General features: G+C 47.5%; 1 long non-coding RNA gene across 1 annotated transcript; it reads right to left on the bottom strand.

Annotated features, from left to right (window-relative positions):
• Positions 1-2,697: 2,697 nt before the first annotated feature.
• LOC109296555 lies at positions 2,698-8,794 on the bottom strand. The gene is made up of 4 exons (XR_002096984.1): positions 8,784-8,794; positions 6,524-6,534; positions 4,237-4,242; positions 2,698-2,784 (listed from the first exon to the last, which is right to left on the bottom strand). It is a non-coding gene; the product is annotated as an uncharacterized LOC109296555 (long non-coding RNA).
• Between the last annotated feature and the right edge of the window lie 569 nt (positions 8,795-9,363).

Raw genomic sequence — 9,363 nt, 5'->3', positions numbered from 1 at the left:
CTGCATTTAAACAAAATGCTAATATTAGTTGACTGTTTTATCAGAGCTCATCAGATTTGACCTGGTGGGTGCATTTTGGTAGCAAAACTTTGGCAGGCATCACTATGACATAGGACAGTTTAAGCCAGTTGGTTTCAACTTTTTTGGCCTCAAAACATCCCTTGGAAAATGCCAGTTCTTAGCTTTCACTCATGTTTTGAAAATGGAAAAGTACTGGAGCAATTCTTCTCTTGAAAAGATCTCAGAAAGACCACAACAGGTCACAATGTTTTTGTCACTACAGATTCCTATTTGAAATCTCTGAGTTTATCTTGCAAACTGGGAGTAGGTGTCTGTACACCTAACGGTACTAATATTGCACAGGACCCTTAACAGCGTAGCACTCCAGGATGCCATAGCACGCTGGTTGAGAATTACTGATGGAGGCCTTATAGTGTTCCAGGTTATTGAATGCCTTAATAGTTTTCTTTTGCTACCTCTTTTGTACACAAGTTATTTACTTTGAACAACTACAATCAAAAGGCAAGATTTATCAAAATGGGCACCTGAAACAAGTCCATATTGAGGGCCCCAAATAAGTGACTTTCAACAATAGTTGCACTATTGCCTCCTCAAGGTTTTAGAAATTATAACTTGGGCCACCCAGAATCATGAGATTTTAAAAACCTGTTAAGGTTTGCCTTAAGGTTTTAAACTTAGGTTCCATTGTCAAGCTTGTTCTCTGGAAATAAGAAGGCTAGAAATTTACTCTTCTCCCCCTTTCTAAAACAAAGCTGAGATTCTTACATAGTCACCTTGGGCTTTAGGAAGAACACCAGCTATTGCAGTATTTGTGATAAAATCACAAGCATTAGCAACACTGCCATTCCATTTCATAGTTTCTAGGGTCGGAAGGGACCTGAGCAGATCATCTAGTCCGACCCCCTGCCATGGCAGGAAGAGCACTGGGGTCAAACGACCCCAGTAAGGTGGTCATCCAACCTCCTCTTAAAAACCCCCAGGGTGGGAGCCTGCACCACCTCACTTAGAAGCTGGTTCCAGACTCTAGCCGCCCTGACCGTGAAGTAGCGCCTCCTGATGTCCAACTTAAACCTTCCCTCCGCCAGCTTGTGACCATTGTTCCTGGTCACTCCTTGCGGCGCTCGGGGGAACAGGGACTCCCCCAGCGCCTGCTGATCCCCCCCAACCAGTTTATAACAGGCCACAAGATCCCCCCTCAGCCTTCTCTTTTGAAGGCTGAACAGGTTCAGGTCCCGCAACCTTTCCTCATAGGACCTACCCTGCTGTCCCTTGATCATACGAGTGGCCCTCCTCTGGACCCTCTCGATGCTGTCCACATCCCTCTTAAAGTGCGGCGCCCAGAACTGGATGCAGTACTCCAGCTGCGGCCTGACCAGTGCCGCATAGAGGGGGAGGATCACCTCCTTGGACCTGCTCGAGATGCATCTGTGGATGCACGACAAGGTGCAGTTGGCCTTCCTAGCCGCCTCCCCACATTGCCGACTCATGTTCATCCTGGAGTCATTTGGGGGCCTGTCCAGGGACTGTGAATCTTAACTGTAGGTATCCATTTTCAAATTGCACAAGCAAGCTGTGAAAGCTTCTTCCTTAACAAAGAAGCTGGATGGGCATCAGTCTCCAGTAGTTTAGCAACACTGCATTCTGCACATATACAGGGGGCTGCTGTACCAGAGGGCCCTTGAGGACCTTTCCAGCCTCAAGATCCTATGACACTCTTGGCTGAAGACTATGCTTAGCTTATGTCCTAGGCTTAGGCTCTGTCACCATCTGTAAGATTACTCCTACCTCAGTAACATCCCTCCCCTCTATGGCAGTGTGCAGATGTGAAAATACCCTCCTTGCCACAATTTGGTACATTTGAGCACGAGAAGCTTGGCTTTTGATTTTAGCCCATCAGGGTCCGTTAATCTTTTTCTGTAGTGAATTGCCCTGGTGATTCTGCCCTCAGCTCCTGAATCTCATTTTGAATTTGCTTTTTATTCATTCATTTGGTTCCCCTGTCACAAATCAATCTATTGGAGAACACTTCAATTTAATTTATCGAGGGACTGAGAATTCTTCCCCTGCATCACCCTCTATTCTTACAAATATATTTTGCTTCTTTATTTGTTAGTTGTGCTGAGCATGACAAGCATCTAACAAAGGCCAAGTGTTGCTGTATCCCTGGTCCACCATCATCATGCAAAGCACTGTTCCATTTTGCTGTGACCGTGGCAAACAAACAGTAACTCTATTGCTTCTCACTACTGATCTTCATGCCTTGATATTGATGATCAAGATGATAGCAGCACCACTGAGGTACATGAAGCTTTACAGGTAGATGAAAACAGAACTACGTTTCCTCAGCTTTGAAAACATCCACCAGACAATTCAATGGTCATGTTTTTCTCCTTGTAATCAGTCTCAGGCTGCTTTTTATGGCCCTAACCTGCCCTTGTGACTGAGTACAATACACACCATGATGAAGTAATTGGCTTGTCTGGCCTTGCTGTTCCTAGATAAGCCAATTTCATTGCTCCAGCATGTCCAGAGGGATTGCCCTCCTTCCCAGTGACCAGAAAGAAGGAGAGAAATGGAAGCAAGCAAGTGCAGAGAGGGGAGGGGATGGTGGCGCAAAGGGGAGTCTCCAAGTATGTCTAATCTTCATAAGTGAAATCCTCTATCTAGACAAGGGGTTCTCAATCCATGGGCCATGGCAGGTCAGCTGCCGGTCCGCAACACAGTCAGCTGCCAGACCGGATGTGGCCATGGACCGGCAAACCACTGGCCCCCAGAGCCAGGTGGAGAGGCCACAGCTCCTTCCACAGGGCCCGTGGCAGCACAGGGTTTGCCCCCCACCCCGCCTGGGGAGGTGGGGGTTATTCTTACTTGTCTTCCAGCCCAAAATTCCGGCTACGGTCGGCTGTGACTGCTGGGCTGTGGTTTGCCAGGCCGTGGCATAAAAACTTTGGGAACTCCTGCTCTAGACAACACAGAGGGAACAAAAAGGATGATGTCAAGAGGCCTCAAAAGTACCCAAAGGCAAGGATGTTGACAGCAATGCTGACCTTAACTACCAGGCAGAGCACTTGGTAGTTCGGGCTTCTCTGATACCTCGTCATATGGTGATGTATGTCTCTGCATCACCTGTGTCTTGAGGAAAGCCTTCCAGACCTCACAACTGGGAGCTGGGTAAAGGGGTCCTTTCCTCTGAGCCACTCATCCACTGCCTGTCTCCTTTTTGTAAGCTGCTTTAAGATGTACAGCTTTACTAGGGTTACAAACATAACTGTAACTTCTCAATGGGGCGGTCTCCACTCCGTACCCATTCTCTTAACATATTTTTTAATTTCCTCTCCAGTACCCCTAACAGCCCTTCGCTGAATCTTGATGCTGCCACACCTCTCACCCAAACATATCTGAGGGGAGGGAAAACAAAAAAAGTAACCTGTCTGAAAGTTTATACCCTTTCCTCCCCCACCCTAGCTCTCAAGACTGGACTCCTTAAGGTGAATTCAAAAGTGTCTTACAGGGGATGTGTGTGTGTTGGAGGGCACTGGGGACAACACAGTGGCAATGGGTGAGGCATATAACAACTATTATTATTATTGTTGTTGTTGTTGTTATATGCCACTAACAATCATGATGATTATTATTTATATACCAGTAGTCCTTGATGACCCCATCAAGATTGATACACGACACACTGTAGAAACACAGTGAAAGACTACCCTTGTTCTGAAGACCTTACCATATAAACAGGGCACAAAGCAGTCAGGACACACATCATACAACAGAAGAAATTTCTGTATATATATATAGCGTTAATATCATCTCAACAACATATATACACACTTGCATATATATACGTGGCTATACATGCATGTGCATACATTATGCTTGGGACTTTTTGTTTTTTAAATTATTATGATCTCTGCTTGTTTAATTTTCTCTAAGCACTGCCTGAAGCTAGGAGGCCTGGTCTCAGCTTGTAAACTATAGAGGTATAAATGTTCAAGCCCCAGCCATGATTTTTCTGCAAAAGCAGTTACAAATGCTAACACAGCCAGTTGTGCCAAAGTAAAGATGGCTTACACCAGTTCAGCTATTCCTTTTCATGTTCAGTAATAAGCTGCACCAGGATAAGCATTTTCATACTAGTGCAAATGGACTGGGACTCAGGAGAAGAGGGGTATATTCCCAGCTCTGCCACACACCTGCCAGGTGGCCTTATACAAGTCACTTCCTCTCTCTGTGTCTTGGTGTTTCGATCTGCAAAACAGAAGCAACAACAGTGACCTCGTTTCAAAAAGCGCTCAGGTATTTACTAATAAAAGCCCCCTGGAAGAGCGGGGTGTTAGAGTGCTTCTTCTAGCATAAGAGCATCCACACCGTAACCTGGGAAACCTGCTTCTGTGCTATTAGAGCAGTAAAACTCCATGGAGGCCTGAAGCCAGGTCTAGGGGAGAAGCATTTTGTACTGAGTGCCTTGCAAGAACAATTGTACTGATACACTAGGCCAGCCAAGTGCTCCCAAAGCAGACACAGCTACATTGGCAAAACTGTGCTTTGCACTAACACCCTTAAAGCCTCACCTCTCAGCTAAAACTACTTAGACCAGCAAAAGTGCAGTACTGCCAGTATAACTCCTCTATGCAAGGGGCTTGTGTTGGTACAACTCTCTCCGCCAGAGATCATGCCTCTTTGCGCCCCTGACAGCCAGAGCTCAGCTGGCCAAACTCTGTAGCACAGACCTGCCATAACCATTCAGGCTGTTTGAGCAATCACAACTGTGCATTTCCAGACTCTTCGCTTTTTTCCCCATGTGTTTTTACAGCTCTATCTTAATGTTTTGTGGTGTTCCCAATGTTTAAAATACTTCAGCGCTGAAGAAGCGGGGTTCTTCCCCCTCCACTAGTAAGGCATATCTAAATATTTTAACTTGCCAGGAGTTAAATTGCATTAAGTAGCTTCAGTTGACCAAAGGAAAGTGCAACAGAAGCTGCTGCTGCCCTCGGGCATACTGCCATCTCGTGGAGGTTGTGCACGATGACAATGTTTGTCTGTACTTCAGACTCAGGTTGTATGTCGTGGGGTCACCCTGTAAAGCTCAGGTGACCTTATCTGTGCTTGAGACTTAGAAAAATGTCAACCCTGACAGGAACCAGTTGTGATCAGAATCCCCTAGATCTCAGGACAGAGCAGCTTCCCTCTCCAAGCCAAATCAGGCCTCGCACATCCCCGCAGTGACTATGCTGTTAATCTCTCCCCCGGTTAATACCATCCAGGCATAACAGAACACTGCTGGTGAAAGTCTACTTGCAAAATGATTTTCTTCTACCCTTGAGGTCTTCTCTCATGGCGTACAAAAAGGGAAACAGCCACCCCATTGCACCCTGTAACCCTGCAAGTAGGGCAGTTGCCTAAAGGTCAGAGATCAGCTTTTGAATCCCTGCTCTGACTTGAAGCAAAATTTTGAACCCAGGCCTCTCCTCCAGGAAGACTTTGGAATGAGACTTTCTCCCCCAACCTCCCAACTTAGTATAAGTAATTGAATATTCATTGAAACAGAGACTTGGATCTGCTTCTCTCGCATCCCAGAGGAGCTCTCAAATCACAAAGATATTGGGTTAAAATGGAAGGCAATTCCCACCCCCACAAAGAGTGTTGCTCCTCTGGTTATATCTTGTGTGAGGCCCAACCTGACAGACAGACTGAAAATGCACTGGAGGGATAGGCAGGGGCATATCAAGTTTGAGGCCCCTATTAGGGGTTAAGTGCATGCCAGATCCCATGCATCTGGAAGCATGCTCAGTGGCAGAAACTTCAGTACCAGCAGACTTTAGAAGCCTGTGTAGTTAGGCAGCAGCTGAGCTGGGGTTTGGAGGATTTTAGTGGTCCCTAAATATTGAATATTGACATCCAAAGTGGCCATTTAGTCCCTGTGGGCCTAGCTCCTGGTCACCAGGCACTTCTTCCTGGCCAGTTCTATCTGGGACATCTTCAGGGGGTTAGTTTATGGCCACCTGCTCCAAAGCCAGCTCCAGCATATCCTCTGACAGCCTGATTGCAGACATCCCTTCCCGTAACACAACCTATTTCGCATACACTCCCCAGGCACTTCTACAGATGTTCTTCATCTGATCCCTACCTGCTCTAAAACACCCTCTATGAATAACTTCCTCCTGAACCAAGGTCCTAAATGTCTTCCAGTGCCAAAAGAAAAACTGCCCTCCCATGGTCCATGTGGCTCTGATCCACTCCCACAGACCCTCCATCCTTGATCCCATTCAATTCTTATACACTCTCCAGCACTGTCATAAACCCTCCTTGCATGATCTAACTGAGCTCCAAACCATCCTTCAGTGCTGGGGTCACAGCCACTGCTCCCTGACTAATCAAGCTCATAGGTCTCCTGAAGTAACTGAGACTATATTTGTTGAGGTGGTATTCTGAGCCAAGGAAGAATTAAGTGGTAGGGACAGTGTTTTTATTTTTTACTGAATGACTAATTGAACTGCACAAGCAGCAGAGCTGTAAATCAAGGAGCCCAGTTCAGAGAGGTTATCACAGAAAGCACCCTGTGCCTCTCAGTGAAGCAGGATAAGTGTTGCACATCCAGAAGGCAGAACACAGTTACCGAGCAACTTTCTTCTGTTCATTAACCATTCTGTGGGTGTTGGGTACACCACAACCAAGTCACAGACCTCCTCCCACAAGGCAGCTTCAATATACCCTCTTCCCCACACTCAATCTAGCTTCCGTGGGTTCATAATCCTTGGAAAGTCTAACTGTCCCTTCCTACCAAGGTATACTCTGTACAGAGACAAAGGGACCATAGTGAATTAATGTCACACTGATGCCCTGAATCCATGCCCCTTGGTCACTTAGAGCAGCACTGAATCTGTTCTAACTTATACTCAGCATCCAAGGGCCTAAAAAGCCATCACGAATCTTAGGGATGTTCAGGGATAACAGTTATACAACACAATACGTTTCAGCAAAAATGGCCTAGCTAATTCTCAGGGTAAGTGGGATCTGGCACCCACCATAAAAAGATCTTACAAAACCCAATGTTTGGAAACTAGAGAGAGGAATTCAGCTTTTATAGCAGCCATGGTAATTAGCCACTGGAGAACAACTTAGTCAGGCACACAAGGGAATTCTAATGTATAAAAATCAAAGCCAAATTTTTCCCTAATTTTTCCCTAATGCTCAAGCAGAAGTTCTGGGTATGATACAGAAGTTACTAAGAGTGGTTCTATGACCCATGTTACACTGGAAGTCAGATATAATGACCACTGGGATCCCTGCCGGCCTCAAGATTTGGGAATTGGGTGTTGCATAAGCTGCAAACTCACCTTGAGGCATAGGGAGCCTCTCTCTATATAGCTTTGACACGACTGTACCTGTATCACGGAGTTCCTCCCTGGGGTCCATGTTTGAAGGAGGAGTTCAGTAAAGAACTACAAGAATGAAAAAGACTAAAGAGGCTGAAAGGGTGGACTCCAGAGAAAAATTATTCACCTCTTTTTTCTGTTTAGAAGCTACCAGTACACAGGCCCCAAATTTTTTTCAGATTTGTTTTTTTTATCTATCAGTTTCTGTGACCTGGTCCTCATATTCACTGATAATTTCTGCGAGTGGCTTGTGGTATCCTGTGCTGACACACACATGGGTTGGACACTGGCTACCTGGCTGTTTTGATCAACACACAGAAACTTATCTTGTGACCTGTTCCCTGACTGAATGACTGTCACTCTTTGAATAAAGTTTCTGGGATGAATATCCATTAATTCAAAATCAATTTCCACTATGGTATTTTTTTTAACATTTCATAATACAAGGGTAGCAGGAATGCAAATGTATTGCATTAGTTTAAAAAGTTTTCCAGATCACCATGCAGTGAAAACTTTTTGCCATGTGCCCTCCCCTCTAGTCTCTGGATCTTTGAAATGAACAAGTTCCAAGAAGGAGCAAAAATATTAGGACAGTGCAGGAGGGTTTGACTGTGAGCAGTAGCATCAAGTTAGGAAAGGCCTGATCATCACAAACAGCTGCCTCCTTTCAATTAAATCTATTTGGTTGGGAGAGAGCTTCCCAAAGAGAGTAAAAAAGTCACCCTGCATGGAGTAAGTGAACCCCAGGACCCATAGGTCCCTGAAAGGGACCTCCAGGGTCATCAGAAAGACTCCCTTATTATGACAAGCAACCACAACCTAACAATCCTTTTCATAAATGTAACAAGCTTGTAACTAGACTGCTAGAACTAGTGAAATGTGCTACCGGGGAGCAGTCCTGACCTACAATGACATGGAAAGCAGCCAGCAGAGCCAAGCCAGACGAGGGTCTGTTTTTATCCTGGACTGATGCAGCTTCAAGGCCTGGGTCATGCCACCTCCATGACCCCATTTAGATCTTGGGTCCCACTTGCCCTCTTTTTCTGTGCCCTATCCAGCTACCCATGCCAACCCATCGCTCATCTGCTACGTACTTCACCAAGCCACAAGCTCCTCTCAGAAACCCCTTTTGGTCCCAATCCAAAACTGTAGCACCCTACGGGACTGGCTTCTATTGCTTCCTCCTCTGACTATCCACCCCCAGGACGATGTCTGGAACAACCCTAAACATCCCCACGCCCACATGACAACCCCAGCTTAAAGAGAGCCGTGTCCTGCCTGAGCACACGGTTTTGTTGGGATTTTACGCCTCTTTCTCAGATCTGGGACAAACGAAGGGTTCACCTGAGTGCAGCAATAAGCCGGGGGTGTTGTACGGAGGACAGGCCAAGGCAGGGGAACACGCGGCTTCTATGACTCCTTTACCCAAGGTGGCCGAGGGAAGGCCACAGAGACAGGAGCTCCCACGCCCGCCGCTCAGGCAGGTTTCCCGGGCCTCGCCAGCTTCCTGCAGGCTCCTTCCCATTTCCCCCAGGGCCATAAAAAGTCACAAGGTGTCAGCAAGAAGAAAACAGGAGCCGAGCCAAGCGGCCAGAGTTCACACACAGGGCCCAGACCCCTTGGCCCCTGTCCCAGGGAGGCTGGCACAGGCCTGAGTGGCAGCTTTGGCAGCTGGCCTCCACGCACGGGTATCACCCTTGCCCTGGGCGCTCTGCTGCGGGACCCCGACCGGGCTGTGGGCAGGGGTTTGCAGGGCCCAGCTGCTGTGGGACCTGCTCCTGAGGCACAGCTGCCACCGCACGGCTGGCATCCCAGCCCGGCCGGGGCGGCAGGACGAAGCGCAGCCCCGGGATGGCTGTGCAGCGCGGGCAGGGGGGCGCGATCCCCGGGACCCCCAGCCCCCGCCGGGATCCTACCTGCAGGGGCCGCCGGAGCGCGGCGGAGCTCGGCCCAGGTAGCGCCC

This window comes from Gavialis gangeticus, unplaced genomic scaffold (assembly GCF_001723915.1).
Source record: "Gavialis gangeticus isolate Ggan-Ray unplaced genomic scaffold, GavGan_comp1, whole genome shotgun sequence".
Taxonomy (NCBI): domain Eukaryota; kingdom Metazoa; phylum Chordata; order Crocodylia; family Gavialidae; genus Gavialis; species Gavialis gangeticus.
The sequence above is the reverse complement of the archived record's forward strand: the minus strand, read 5'-3'. Positions and strand labels throughout refer to the sequence as shown.